Raw genomic sequence first — 16,280 nt, 5'->3', positions numbered from 1 at the left:
CTTTGTTCCCTTCAAGGACCTTTGACTCAGTGTTTCTCTCTTCCTGTAATTTTCATTCATTGAGTCAGATAAAACCTTTGACATGTACTCCTTATATATTTGAGTGAGAGTCACGTTTATACTTTTTGAATATACTTTGACAACGCGAGTCTTTCAGGATCAGCAGGCACTGACCTGTAAGTCAGGGTAGGTTCCTTCTTTTAAATGTTTGCCTCAAAAGAACACAAGCACAGAGGAAAAAATAAAATAATTCTGTTCACCCCCTCGCTCTCCCCACCTGGGCTTCCCAGAAGCAACCAGCCGTGTTCAACTGCCTCTGCGTGGGATTCTCTAGAGGTAATCTCACCAATTCTCCCTTTTAGGCTTGTATGACTCTCATAATTTACCCTTCCATGACACTATTTATGAACTCTCTCTCTCTCTGAAACATAAGGATTTAGCTTACTCCTCTCTTTTCCAACTTCATTTTATTCTTCTGTGGTTATATCTGTAACCATAAGTAATATATCTCAACCTTTGTCTTGTTTCATTAACCTCAGGGGGAAAATATGTCATCTTCCCATTTTCTTAAAGGTATCCACGCCTCCACCTTTCCTTCAGCTCTCCTTCTCATAATTCTGTATCTACCATTATCTTTCTGTCCCACTTTCACTGTCAAGGTTTAAAACATTTGGTTAACGTGTTTATGTATCTGTTTTATAGGTTGATTCTAAAGTTGAAAAGGAGAGTTTATTATGACTATAAAATTTTGATTGGGGAGCCAGGTGGTATACTAAGATGTCATTTATTTCTCTCTGGATTGAATGTCATCACCCCTACACCACGAAAGTCAAATGGATTCTTTTTCATGTTGTTGTTACGCTCCTTACTTGGACCGTGGTCTTGCTGTTTGTGCTGAATCTGTGGTTTCGAATTGTCTGCTTTGCTCTTCTTTAGAGAAGACACACATGCCTCCTTCATATCACATCACTTGGCTCACTGGCAAAACCCGCTATTGGTAGTAATCTGCTCCATTTTTCTTCTTGACGGTGTCCTTGTTGGGCTTCTCCAACTTTTACCAAACACTTTCTAAAGTTGAATTTTTTTAAAAAACATATCTTTATTGATTTCAGAGAGAGAAAGGGAGAGGGAGAGAGAGAGAGAAAAACATCAATGATGAGAGAGAGTCATTGACCGGCTGCCTCCTGCACGGCCCTGACTGGGGATTGAGCCCGCAACCCAGGCATGTGCCCTGACCAGAAATCGAACCCTGATCTCCTGGATCCTAGGTCGACACTCAACCACTGAGCCATGCCCAGCTGGGCCCAAACACTTTCTAGACCTGCTGCACAACTGGTATTGAAACCAGGCCCTAACACTGAAGCACACTCTAGTGGTTTTTATTTTTACCTCTGTTTTTATTCTTTAAGTGTCTTTCAGGAGATAACAATAGGCCCCCTCACAGTACGCTGAGGACCAGCAGACCAAGCACAACAAAGCTGGTCCCAGAGCCTTGCGCAGGTGCAGCTAGCAGCCAGACGGACCTAGAGAGCACAGCGGAACCGAGATTCACAGAACTCACAGAAGGGAGCTGCTACTGCTGCCACCCAGAGCCTTTAAAAAGCAAGAAGAGGTCACGGTAAGAAAGATCCAGGCCCAGACCAAACCTGGACACATGTCCAGGACTGACCGATCAAACTCAGCCAGATTAATCTTTCTTAATATTTTTTCTTTCTATTCCCATACCTTACCTTACCTGGCTATTTCCACAACCACCCAATAAGACCCTCCCAAGTGAAAATTAATTATTATGTACAACCTGTTCTTAACCCTCACCTCTTAAAACTTGTCTCGAGACTTTGAAAAGAGACTTGAGCTTTGTCTCCTATTTCCTTGTCGGGCAGGAATTTACAATAAATTCCTTTTCTCTGCAAAAGATCGCTGTCTCGGGATTCAGGTCTTTCTATTGCAAGGCAGGCAAGGGGTCCCCTGGCTCAGCCCCATTCTAGTATCTTTGACTTTTTGGAAGGGCTCTTAATTAGTTTCACCACTTCTTGGTATCTTTAAAAATTACCTCTTGAATTTCATTTTCAATTTGCAGGAATATATTGAGAAAGGGTTTAAGAGGTCCAGCTATCTTGATTCTTTAAAATCCCTTTATCTTGTTCTCACTTATAGTTTGGCTTAGAACAGAATTCTAGCCTCAAAATAGCTTTTCCTCAAAAAATAAAAGAAAGTGATCCACTGTCTTCCTGACTCTAGTGCTGCTAATGAAAAGTTTGATGCCAGTTAAAAACTGTTTTCTTTTGGAGGAAGTTTTGTGTTCCCCCTTCCAGAAGCTTTTGAGATTCTTTCATTCCAAGAATTTAGAAAATTAAAGCTGATAAATTAGGAATATTTGTTTACTTCCTATTTATGTCACTTGGCTCATAATGTGTAAATTCAACCTACTGTCCACCTTGAATAGTACTTTAAAATTTCTTTGATAATCAAATACTCTCACTCCCCAAATTTATCTGGTGTTTTTGGAGGTCATTGAAGGGGTTGAGGGACTCCCTGCATTTATCTACTATATTTGACTATTTTTATTTCTACTAAATATTCTCTTTACTAAAATAAGTCCTAGGAAACTTAGAACTTACAATTCAATCTTTTCATTAATTAAAAACATATAATTTATAAGTGATAGTTCTTATTCTCTAATTGTTTCTTTTTTTCTGTTCTGTACTTGTTTTATAGATGGATTATCTTTTTACTATTATCAAGTTGATAAGAGGGTTTTAAATACACTCCTCTTTCCTTTGCATTTAAATACACTCCTCTTACTTTTGCAAAGGTTACACATAGTTTATTTGTAAAATTTGTCTCTCTTTCATGATCATATTTCTCTGTCCCATGCAACTGTTTTTTGTTTTTTTTTATAAGCCTGATTGTCATTTTTTATTTAAGAATGGGGGAGTGAATGTTTATTTAATGTTAGGATTTAGAAGAACATACACAAATGTCACTCCTGCTACAACTATAAGAACTAGCCAGATAAACTCAATACATGCCTTTCTTTGAAGACAATAATGAGCTGTAGATACAAATAAATCTAAAAGAATCAAACTTCAGAACATGTTTCATACTTGAGGTAAGTTGCTGAGGTTGGAGGTAGGGTAGTGGTCAGAGAAGAATGGCCTTTGCTTAAACCTGGGGAAACTAGCCAAACTTTGATGAACCTGCAAGCTTTTGTGTTGGATTTGAAACCACAAGTGCCTCAAATGCAAAAATTAATTCACCATTCTAAATGTAAAAGCTAGAGCTATAAAATTGCTAAAACAAAACTCAGCAGAATATCTTTGTGATTTTATTTCAGGCAAAGATGTCTTAGATAGAACACAAAAAACACAGATCATAAAATGAAAATGTGAATACATTGGACTTCATCAAAATGGAAAACTCCTGGCCTTCAGAAGACAGCATTAAGCAAATGAAAAGTCAAGTAACAGACTAGAAGAACCTATTTGTAATATATATAAAAGACACAGAACTTATATCCAGAATATTTAAAGAGCTGCTGCAACTCAATAATTTAAAAAATAACCCAATAAAAATTTGGCAAAAGACTTAACAGACTCTTACAAAAGATATAAAAATGACCAATAAACATAAGCTAAAGAAACATTATTAGCCAACAAGGAAATGCAAATTAAAACGGGAGATACCATTTCACATCCACTAGAGTGGTTAAATTTAATAAGGCTAACAATACAGCTGTTAGCAGGCCGATAGAACAATTGGATCTCTCATACATCACCTGGGGGAGTGTAAGTGAGAGTGAACCACATTGGAGAGTCATTTGGTTATTCCCTATAAAAGTACCTCGGCACACCTATACCTTGACACAGCAATTCCGCTCCTTGGTATTTACCCCAAAGAAATAAAAACTCATGTCCATACAAAGATTTGTTCACAAATGTTCTTCACATAATTATTCTTAAGATTCCCAAACCAGAAAGAGCTCAGATGTTCACCAAAAGAAGAATGAAAAATTATGAAATATTCATATGATACTGGTGAAAAATAACAGCGATTGACCTACTAACACACACAAGAACATGGATGAATCTCAAAACCATGATGCTGAAAGAAAGAAGCCAGAGACAGAATATTCCCTGTAAGTCCACTCATGGGAAGTAGTAAAAGAGGCAGAACACTGTTTGCCTCAGATGGAGGAGGGAAACATCGGGACTGACTGAACTTACCGGTGATGAAAATGTGTTACATTTTTACTGTGTCGGTGTATATACATTTGTCAAAATTCAGACTGTACACTTGAAATCTGTTACTCAGGAAAGCTGATTATAAAAATGAATGGGAGAATGAGTTCACTATTTTGTTGTAGGTGAAATGTCCTATGCTGTTTTATAGTGGAATTATCTTATAGAAAGGTTAAGATATAGAACTACCCACAACCAAGGCAAAATCCATGCATGGTGAAAATGACCTTTGAAATACTAGTAGAAAAGTGTTTGGTATTTCACAATAAGTACATCACAAAGATCTTCCTCTAGGGCATAAAGCAAATTGAACACCATACAAAATAATTACTTTATGTATTTTTGATCTATTATAATACGAAACATCTTTAATAGTCAAATCCTATTCAATACAGTGACATGGTCACACTACGGAAAGCATGAAGGAGCTGAGACATAAACTGGCTATTCTTACTGTTGGTCCAGAACATGTTCCCATTGAGTAAAATGACAGGTACTTAAATCATTTTCCCCAATGTTCTTGTCGATCATATATAGTTGAATTGAGAGAAGCTAAATGTACACAATATATAATCACACTTTTTTATAGTCAGGTCAGTCTTACTATCCACTGATGAATATGGTGGCTGCCTGGCTGGGGGCTCTGTGGCTGTGAGGGAGCTGGAACACTGGCCAGCTGTCCTCAAGGATCTCCGTGGGATGCCCGGGAACATAAGTGGAAGGACTTTACTTGAACACCATTAGTGGAAGGTTCTAATTCTTCCCTTGGGAAATTCACTCAGTGTCTTCAGAAAAGAGCCTTCCTACTTTTTGCTTGGGGGAGAGGGGGTCATAAGACATGGATGGTCTTATCAGGTCTGTTAGCAAGAAGCAATTGGAGAAGAGGGGGAACCATCATTCCCACCACAGGCAGACCTTCAATTTATCCTTTCTTTTTGTTCTTTTCCTCCTCTATGCCCACACTTTTCTCAATTTTGGTACAAGAGTGACTTTCTATGATGTCTTTACTGAGCTATGTATTTCATATCAAAAGATTTTGTTTCCTGCCTATACCTTCCAAAGGAGTTTTGAAATACTATCCACCCCCTCCTATTCTTTTCACCATGTGGGCTTTAACCTTTAACTATATAGAAAGAAGCAGAAACACTTGCTTCAGTCCAATCCCATAGCTTCATGTATAATCTGATAGAAATTCTTTGTGTATCGTTAAATGCCAAAGGTTATTTTTGATAGTTCTCTATGATTATAATCTCCCCTGTGAGTTACACACCTGTGTATATGGAGCCTTGGACTGTCTTCCTGTTTTAAGTGCATATCTTCTAAAGTGAGAAGGAGATTATAGTCACAAACTTACTTAAAATTAGAGTCACAGTGCTCTCTACGTCTCTAAAGAAAGGGTTCCTAACTTTTAATGCATGGATGGGCTTAAGTGGGTCCAAACACACCCCAAAATTGTATATTGGTCATCTTTTCTGCAAAGAAATTCTGTAGTTTCATTATAGAAACAGGCAGAATGTAATGTGATTGAAGAAAGATATCAGAAAATTAGTGACCACAACAAATGAGTTATATTTCTGTTTCTGGGGAAGGGAGCTTTGATCAGTTTTATTATCGTCATAAATCATTTTTTCATCAGACTTTGCTTTACTTTTTGTTAGACCAACAAGGATATCATCAAAATGTTATTTGTAGATAAGACAACACCTGTCAGAAAACACAATCAGGAGATCTGTGCCACCAGACCTAGACTTCAGGAGTCTGAAATATTTTGAAAATATACTTGTAAGAGAACAAGCATTTTAAAACCTAAAAAATGCCCGGAGACATTAACGTTGATATATGCAAAATTCAAACTATAGAATTAGCTCTTCAGATATCTCACACATGGTCAAAATTACAGAGGAGTTTCTTGGCTTCTGAAGTCTAATGGGTCAAATCTGGTAGCTTGTTAAACCTCCTCAAAATTCTAATTTAAGAAACATAATCTCTCAAGGAAGGAGTTATGTTTTGGAGATAAGGAAATCAAGGGGTTATTAAATGTATTCACACTGAAAACAATCAGATGCTCACCTTGGAAAGAACAGCTGAAATCTCCAGAAGCTCTAGAAAGAAACTCTTCCAGTCTGGAAATGGCAAGTAGGTCTTTACCTTCCATGCCACTGTGAATTATTTTCTGAAGTAATGTATTGGGAGGATTCTAGAGACCTGATCTGGGGTTGATTAGTGATGTCTGCCAAGGGCACAGGAAAGGAGTGAGGTGGCACGTGTGTTAGGTGCGTGCTATCCTTTGCCTAGTCAGCGTGATGAGGCCCTAATACAGGCTGCAAGGCATGGTGCTGCGTAAGAAAGAAGATAGGAAGGTTAAACACTGTAGCCAGGAGGAAAATGAAGCTGGAACACCCCTAATGTGTTCTATATGTGAAAAAACCAGGACAGGCAAAGAGAAAGCAAAATAAAAACAACCACCAACAACAAAATAAGACATTTCACAAACAACCAGGAGATCAAGGACTAATTTTGAAACTACATTCATTCTACGACATATGTGTGACCCCTTCCCCATTCCCGTGCCTGTTGAGTGCCTACCCCTTGGCAGGCCAAGCCGGGAACCGGAAGGTACATTCCGAAGGACAAGAATGCCTGTCCTGATGAGCCTGCATTACATTAGAGGAGACGGACTTATAAGCACAAGTACAATGACCTCTCTTCACAGAGTTATAATGCAGGTTTAAAAAAGATGCAGTGGAGTCAGAAGGGAGGAGTGACCTATGGCTCAAGGGAGTCTCAGAAGGCCTCCATGGGTGGGCTCTTAAAAGATGAGGGGGTTCCCATAAATGTTTTTCTTTATAACAATTATGGAGTGGGTAGAGATGGGCATGGTAGGCAAAAGGATCAGCAGGTGCAAAGGAGTGGAGATTTATGAGGACCTGGCACATTTCTGAAGACATGGAGGTCACGGCAGCTGGTGGAAAGGCCGCGGTGGGGAGAGGGCAGGAAAACAGCAGAGATGATGCGAGAAGGCAGAATGTAATGAGGATCCTGTGTACCGTACAGTAAGGTCTTTGGACAATTCTTCAAGCAATGCGGGCTTAGAGTTTTCAAAGTGTTCTTCACATTTATTCCCCTTTAATCCTCACAAAGTTTCCCAAAGTGTGTGGCATGGGCAGAGATCAGCTCTGCAGTCCAGGATAAATAGGAGGAAAATGTTGGTGGGAACATCTGAGAAAGGGTCACACACAAAACAGTGGGAAAGCGGAGGTGGGTTGTGCAGCAAAGTGAAGGAGAATAGTAACTGAGCTGACGAGAAAACCGTACGTCATTTGTAGATGTTAATTCTCGGTGTTTAGATTTTTAACCTATGTTGGCTTGTCTAGTTATAAAGACAAGAGCTGTCAAATTCCAGCAAATGTTAAAATGGCCATTTTCCCAATGTCATAGACAGTGGGAGCGACGGGGTACATGTGTGTGTATTAACCTGGCAAATAAGAGTTTAATGTGGACCAGATTTTGAACACAACAACTCAGATTTTGTTTGTTTCAAAGGCCTGGGTGAGATCCGGCCCAAGAAAACAAACAGACTGTGAAATGATGCTTACGGGGAGAAACACGAATATGTTCTTCGGTTACTGTCAAAAGGAGATTATTCTTAAAATGGTAGCTATTTGAGTTAGAAACAAAATATAAGGACAGACACAGAATCCTTTAGTAGGCATGCTCTAGCTCAGGATAAACAATTCTGTGAGGAGAGCTGGGCCCTTTGCATTCATTGTAAGGGCCCAATCTCAAAAATTAGAGTTTCTTACTCTACCAGGTGGTTTTAAGAAAGTTACATAACCTCTCTCTTTCTCAGTTCCCCATCTGTAAGATGAGAGAGCCTTATAAGAGCCACCGTTAGAGCCAGAAGGAAAAGAGAAGACTTCTGCACTATGTAGAGAGGAAAATTCAATTATATCCCAAATAAAATTTTCCAAATGAATGATAGTCTACTGTCTCATGTCACAGAGTTAAGTGGACAAGGGCGATTCAGCTAAAGAAGGCATAGAGAAATTTTGTAATTCATTTAGCTCAGTCTGCTTGGACTTCATCTTCCGTGTTTGATTCGATGCTTACACATAATGGTCAAACATGCCTAGACCGTGTTGCTGGATCACCATCAATTACTAGTTGGTTTGAAATTAAATAAAACGTGATATTTGCTAAAATCTAGGATATTCTCAGGCTCACCTGATCCAAACTCCCATTTTACATACCAGGGCATTGAAGCCCAAGAGTCAACGGGTATGTAGATGTCAAGTAGCAAACTTGGCCCAACCTCTAGGTTCAAGATAGGTGCTCAGGATATGTTGGGCGAACAAAAAAACAAACCGAGCCAGCCGTGGAAAGCTCCCCTCTGGATTTCCCAGCAAGATGCTTCAACTCCCACAAGAAAGTGGTTCTGCTGATGCTTTCATGTTTGACACTAAGATATTTATTATCTGATCTGAAATTTCAATGCATGATGAATTTCAGAGGAAATTCAGCGAAGGCTGAAGAAAATCACAGGAGAAGACTGTCATAAGAAGTGATAAGTTAGCCACAGTTCTGCTGATGTGCTGGGAGACACAGAAAATATAAAAACCACCATTTCTACATCCAGAGGAAACAGACAAGCACAAGGGTGATCCAGATAAACAACAGGACATACATAAAACCAGCAAAAGACTTCATGCAGGAGACAGATCCCAAAGTGGGAAATACACATTTGTACACACACACCCTGTACACACCCCTGACAGTATCTGAAGGGTTCTTATCCTGAGCCACCTACCTTCCCACATTGAGTGGTGACAATTGGAAACAATGACAAAACCTATCCTCAAAAGCAGCTTCCCTTTCCTAAATGATTTTGGAGGTGCGCAGAGGTTCTCTACGTATAGAGCAGGTTGGTAACAGACTAATTTGGACTTTACAGAAAAAGCACTGTTAGCCTGCACATACTTCTATCTCCGGCTTTTACATTTTACTGTGGAAATTGAGACTAAAAAAGCACAGCTGAAATAAAGACTTACGCCCAAGTCTCGGGAAATTAGTATGACAGTGTCACAAATTGGAGAGGTGTATAAAGGAATTCAGCTGTCCCGCGTTCCTCCCCAAGACAATTAACCTTGTTGATATCCGTTAAATGTGCTAAATAGTTTCAGGCTCCCTTTCAATAACTCTGGGCAGATAAAATGTAACATCTACATTTAATGACAGTTTTTCCTCAACACAGTGTCTGACATTTAATTAAATGTGCTTTTTTTTTTTTTTTTGGCCGCAGGGTCAACCTCTTTGAGAGTTTCTAAATTCTTGTAATGAAATGGATACAGGTTTTTTCTAGAAAACCACAGCGTTTTACTTTCGGCTGAAGTGCCTGTGTAGATATACAGTGACTCCGAGAGGCCACATAACACATAGGATCACGTTACTCTCCTGCTTAGGAGTGTCACAGCTCACGTGGTCTCCAAAACCAAAAATAGCAGCTTAATACTTACATGGGGATTATAAGGATCCAGCACATACTAGCACTTTACAAGCATAATTTCGCTTCTTCCTCATTTTACGTACATCAAGGAGCCATGAGAGTCATCCCGCTCCTACACACGGAGAAACGGAGGCCGGCGGCTGGCCAGTGACCTGCCATTGGCCACACATCCAGAACCAGGAGGGGCCTGTGCCGGAACCCATGGAACTAGTGCTCTTCATTAAATGACATTGCCTCTGTCAGCATGTTCTAGTGTTTTCTCAATCGCATGCTTTACGGTTTGTGATAATACTATTTACAGTATGCTTCATAATCAAGAAGGATCACAGTGAGAATACAGAACCCACTTTGAAGTGCTTTAAAGCAATGAACCCTGAGGACAGGGGTAATATTTGCTATTAACTTTTTATCTCCTCTCCCTAAAGTTAGCAGAAAATATATAATTCATCCATTTAATAATCTCTATCCCTCACTGGCCATTCTGGAAGCTTCTTCCAGGGGACTGTTGCCTCGCAGCTGATCTGGAATTAAAAACGGAGCCAGGGGCACGTACACCCAAGGTGTACCATGATGCTTAAGATGTGTTTTGGAGATAAGTGGACCTGCTCCTGAATTCAGCTTCTGCAATCACGCACAATGGTTTGTAGCGAGCTACCTCTCTTTGCTCAGGAACAGTTTCCACATCGGTAAATTAGTAACAATAATATGAAGCCCAGAGTTGTTTCAAGGATTTAAATTAGTTTATAGGTATTCAGAACAGCACTTTCCACAAAGTACTCAATAAGTGGGAGTTTCTGAAAAAATCTTGTATCCATTTTACATACATAATTTACGTAGAGTGAAAAGCTTAGTGAGTTTACCATTTAATGAGTTTTGACAAATGCGTATCATGATGCAGAACATTTCCATCACCCCAGAAATCTCTCTCTTGTACCTTCCCCATGTAATCTCCCACCAGGGCCAGCACTGATCTGATCTCTATCATCATAGGTTAGTTATGGCTGCTCTATAGTTTCATATAAATCTTAAATATCTGGGTTGTTTGGCTTCTTTAAGTCATTACACTATTTCTTAGATTCATCCATGTTATTACATTTATCAAATGTTTTCTTTTGTTGCTGACTAGTGTTCCATTTTATGGGTAGACCAGAGTTCATCCGTTTTTCTGAGTTGGACATCTGAGTTGTTTTCAGCATTGGATATTTATAAATAAAGCTACAATAAATATGTATGGATAGATGTTTTTCATCCTCTTGGACAGACACCCAGGTCTAGAATTGCTAGATCATAGTGTAGACAGTTGTTTTACTTGATAAGAAACTGCCAGGCCATTTTTCAAGGCACTTGGAGCATTTTACACTCTGACCGGTACTGGATGAGACTTCCAGGTGCTCAGTATCCTCTTAACATTTGGTGTTTGGGGTCCTTTTCATTTTAGCCATTCTGACAGGTGCGCGGTGATATCTCATTGTGCTTTTAACTTGCATTTCCCTGATGACAGATTATGTTAAACACTACTGCTTATGTTTATTGGCCAGGCTACATCTTGTTTTATGAAGTGCCCCTTCTTGCATCTGTTAGCATATGTGTTATAAATATTTTCTCCCAGTCTGCAGGCTATTTTCTTAGCACTGTTTTTTGATGACTGATGCTTTTCGTTTTAACGAAGTTCAATTTATTTAGTTTTTCTTCTATGGTTTGTACTTCACATGTCCTTTAGAAGAAAACTCACACACACTTGAGTGTATCAATTATTAATATTCTTAACGCTTCCTGGTTTTTAGACACGAGATTTTTTTTAACAGTCTTCTTTATCAGAGACCAGGCAGCAGATTTAACAGTAGTTTTTCAAATGTGAGCAAGGCACATGAATGATCCGGAGAGCTCGTTTGAAAACAGATTCCTGCACGTCCTTCCAAGAGCTTCTGATTCCTTAGGACTGGGGAAGGGCGTGAGAATTTGCCTGCTTAACCTGCTTAGGGGATGCTGCTGCTGCTGTTTTATGGGCCACACTTTGAACAGCATTGACTTAGAAACATTAAACGGCTTCTCTACTTTTCAGGAAGAAGCTTGTTTGCCTTCTCTAAAGTCTGAGCCCGGAGCCACTAATTTATACTGTCTTCACTCGAAAAGACATCTGAAAAATCTGCTTGGGGCACCAGAGCATGGGAGCCAGGAAGCATCGCGGCAGACTGATGGACCAGCACCGCCTCATTTCCTTCTTCCTTCCAGGAAACTGGGTTTCGGCCTGTGAGCAGGGACATGCACGTATCTCTAAGCGCTAGAGCTGCGACCAGCCCCTTGATGAACTTGCCCTCCCTCCTCCGTTCACAATGAGAGAGCTGTATTTTCCCCTAAAGGGTTGACTGGTCTCTAAACCAGGAATGTCTTTATGGCCAAGTCCTTTAAAACGTTCTCTGCTCAATTTATGTTTTAAGTGGTTGGCATCTAGGTGGATATTCCTGACAGCATGCCAGCACCCTGAATTAAAGATCAACACTCTTAAATCCCAACCCAAACCACTAAGCTTCTCTAGGTTTTCAGGACAAGCAGAGAAGAGCTCTTTAGCTCCCCTTCCCAACAGATCAGGATGTGGGCAACTATATGTCTATTACGTACAATGTTTATACTTGCGCAAGGGCTCTAAATAGGCACCTTGTATGTTTCCTTCTTACTGATTGTTTACTTACATATTTAGCTTTTGAAAGCATGTGAATGGGAAATGAAGTCATAAATAGTAGTTATACTTAAACTGCGTCACGGATGCCCTATGGTTCAAAGAGGGAAAATAATTTATCTCCTTTATATATATATAAAAAAAAATCCTCTGAACACAGGGGAGAGAAGGGCCTGTTTCAAATACTCTGAGTCTCGCATTTTCACCAGTACTCTTTCAGGGGTACTAGGAGCAATGCGAATATCAGAGCCCAATGATTTCTGCACGGGCCTTGGAGGATTTTGCAAAAATTAGATAGAAAGTGTATATATATATATATATATATATATATATATATATATATATATATTAGATAGAAAGTGTGTGTGTGTGTGTGTGTGTGTGTGTGTGTGTGTATTTTAGCCCCAAAGGAAGGTCTGTTCATGATCAGCTGAAATTATACACCACAACTATCCCAGCAGTGAGACATTCAGAGATAGAATGAAAGCAGAACTAATTTGATTTCCATCAGCCCTGGATCTCTACCTTGTGTACAAATAATGACACCTGGGAGGCCTGTGCACCGTGAGAAGGAAGCCAACTCAGCAACTTAGCTGCATTGCTCTCCCAGTTCCCAGAGGCCTTTGGGTTATGAAGGGCTGTGTGTTTTTTCAGGAAATTAAAATGAGAGCAAATGAGTTAGCAATGGAATTGCCAGATACATTATACAGTTTCTCCTGGACGTGCCACGCGGTCCCAGCCTGTTAAACCACGTGGTCCCGTTGCCTTAACCAGCAATGCATGCCGCCCTCTTATTCCAAGCGGTAGAGCAGACAGACTTAAATTAAGCTAACAAGTCCAGGAATGAGTCTGCCCCCTGCCCCTTCATTGATATACAACCTTAGAATATATTTTTTGGGTGATTGAGAGGGTGTTTATTAAAGCTGGGGACAGTGGAGCAAGGAAGGGCCTAGGCTAGAGGAAGCAATGGGAGAGCCTAGGCGGGGCTCTGCTTTGACTCTCTAGAAGCGTTATGGGAAAGAAGTGAGCCAGGGTGGGGCTGCTGTCAGCTCACTGAAAAGTCAGAGAAAAGGGGACATTGGGGACAGGTTCAGGGGGTCAGCCCGGGACGAGCTGCCGCTGCCCGCTGCTCTTCTGGTTGCAAGTCTTGCGGGAACCCTTAGAATTTAGGAGAGAAAAGTAAAGATGCACGTCTCAGAGGAAGAAAGGCGTGGGCGAGCTCCAGAAAGAGCCCACCAGAGTATCGTTTTTACTTATCTCTCCTTTGGTTTCCCAGAACAGAAATTTCCAACCTGGACAGCTATCAGCTGTACTCGTGATTTATTTCCAAAGCACAGAGCACAATGCTCCGCTCACAATAACTGTTCTGTGGGATTCTTTCCCTTTCCTTCTTCCATTTGCCCCTCTCTTCCCACCTCTCCATAGATATAAAGAGAGAAATTAGAGACCACTCAAATTATGTTCATGTGGATATGTGCACAGAAAAAAATGGGACCGTTTGACTCCGGCTTCTAGTCTACCAGCATGAGTATATATCCAAAAGAAATATAACGACCACTCCACAAAATACCTTGAGATATCATACAAAGCTTTGCCGGTTTCCCATGGGCATTGAAAACGGAAACGAACTGTGTATTACACAACACCATCTCTTTACTTCTCTCTCGACCTGAAGTCTTATCGCATAGCCACCAACCTCAATTTCTCTTTTCTTTCAAATCAGAGACGCACACACACCTCTCGCTTTGCTTTTTCCTACTGTACGTGGTCACCTCTTTCTTACTGAGACAATGCAACCTTCAGCCTCTCCCATTGTGTCTTTACCCAGCCATATCCCACCAGCTGGTAGCAAAAGGAAAAAAAAAATAATTGCTTAAAATGAGGGAGTGAGAAAAAAAAGAGGAAAGGAAAGGGAACGACAGGAGAAAGGCTGTGAAAATGATAAAATCTCTACATGTATTTGTCTTAAAAATAAGATACCAAAGTCACAGGTTCATACCTTCGCAGTCCCAATTTTCTTGAATCTTGAACACAGGATTCAGGGCAACATTGGGGCTGAGATAATCTCCTCAGGCCACCACGAAAGAGAGAGTTTTCTTGACTTCCACACAGGGTCCAGTACCGCTCTCTCCAAGTCCCAGAGGATGGAGGCGTCTGCGACGTCTACAAAATCACGGGGAAAAGGAGACATTAATAAAGAAAACCAGAAACTAAAATAGAACCGTGACCTTAAATGCAAGGCCATTGGGTTTGAGGAGGCTAAGCAGAAGGTACATTCAATTCAGATTGGCATAAAAATGCATAACTCCTGAATGGATTCGGTCTCGTTGAGAATGAAGGAATCATACGAAAGTAGAAAAAGCTGTAGTCTATCAAGACTGGAAGGTATTTGAAGGACATGACTAGCCAAATTTGCTCATTTAACTTACAGGGAAACTGCAGATCAGAGAGGAAAGGTCATTTCCCCATGAGGATTTGTTACCTGTGGCCTATTTCAAGCAAATCATTAGTAAACACAAACAAGGCACTTAACACTGGGGTCTATGCTAAAATGAGACAAGGGGACGACGCATCACTTCACCTTGAAACACTTCTGTCACTGGGCTTCTAAGATCCCGTACTTGCCTCCTATCACTGGCCACTCAGCCTTGGCTCCCGCCGTTACTCTTCCTGGTTTGTTCCTTCTCGGTCAATGGCAATTCCGCTCACCCAGCGGGTCAGCCCAAACCCTCCAGTCAACCTTGACTCCTCTCTCTCCTACACACCCCACATCTTCCATGACATCAGCAAATCCTGGTGGCACTACCTTCAGAACAAATCCAGCAGCTGATCACTCTTGCAGCCTGTTACCGCTACCCTAGTCCAAAGCTTCATTGGAGGCCTACAGGGCTACACAGCAGGCACGCTCAAGCCATGGCTGGCACTCTCAACTATGCCCTTGAGTGAGAGTGACACTGCCCTGCTAGAGCCTTCCATACCACTCAGAATCAAAGTCAAAGTCATTACAATGGCCCCAAAGACCCCGGGTAATGCAGCTCGGTTACCATGGTCTTTCTCTCCCACTGTTTGCCCTTCCTTTACTCCTCCTCGGCCACACTGGGCGAGCCGATCCTCTAACATGCCTCTAATTCTACTTGAGGCTGAGGCGCTCACAGTTTCCTTTGCATGGAATGTTCTTTTTCCCTCACTATTTCTTATCTTTGTTCCAATGTGGCCTGTTCAATGAGACGGGCTCCCTTATCCTGAGCAGTCCAGCATTGGTTAGGAAACAGGGTGCAATGCTTAAGAAGGGGGTTTTGGCATAGTCATAGTATTCTCAACCTGGTTGCACCACTATGAAACTCTGACCAAAACACTTCACCTCTCCAGGTACCCTATTTCTCTATAGAAGTGAGATAATAGAAATAGATATCCCTTGCCCAGCCAGCGTGGCTCAGCGGTTGAGCATCAACCTATGATCCAATAGATCTCGGTTCGATTCCCGGTCAGGGCACATGCCCAGGTTGAGGGCTTGATCCCCAGAAGGGGGCAGGAGGCAGCCAATCAATGACTCTCATCGATGTTTCTATCTCTCTCTCTCCCTCTCTCTTCCTCTCTCTGAAATTAATAAAAATGTATTTTTTTAAAAAAGAAATAGCTATCCCTTTAGGATGTTTATGAAAATGAAGCAAGGCAACATAGTTAAATCATTCATTACTATGCATGCCATAAGTACTCAACGAATATTTGCTGCTCTTAATTTTCTCTTTTTATTGTTGCAGGCTTACATTCTGCATGGCATTCCATAACTATATCTACCTGCATCTCCATCCCTGCCAGAGTCTGAGTCTTTTCTGTCTTGCATCAGATGGGATGGTTT

At 40.8% G+C, this 16,280-nt stretch overlaps 1 protein-coding gene across 1 annotated transcript in view; it reads right to left on the bottom strand.

The window, feature by feature from the left end:
- The window catches only part of SGCD (sarcoglycan delta), a 466,324-nt gene extending 451,748 nt beyond the window's left edge, over positions 1–14,576 (bottom strand). The window contains exon 1 of the mRNA XM_016213628.2: positions 14,421–14,576. The gene's annotated coding sequence lies outside the window, so the exon portion shown is untranslated. The remainder of the gene's footprint in view (positions 1–14,420) is intronic.
- Positions 14,577–16,280: the final 1,704 nt, after the last annotated feature.

Source organism: Miniopterus natalensis, chromosome 4, assembly GCF_054644295.1.
Source record: "Miniopterus natalensis isolate mMinNat1 chromosome 4, mMinNat1.hap1, whole genome shotgun sequence".
Classification (NCBI taxonomy): Eukaryota; Metazoa; Chordata; class Mammalia; order Chiroptera; family Miniopteridae; genus Miniopterus; species Miniopterus natalensis.
Note: the sequence above shows the minus strand (reverse complement) of the source record. Positions and strands in the feature narration are given on the sequence as shown.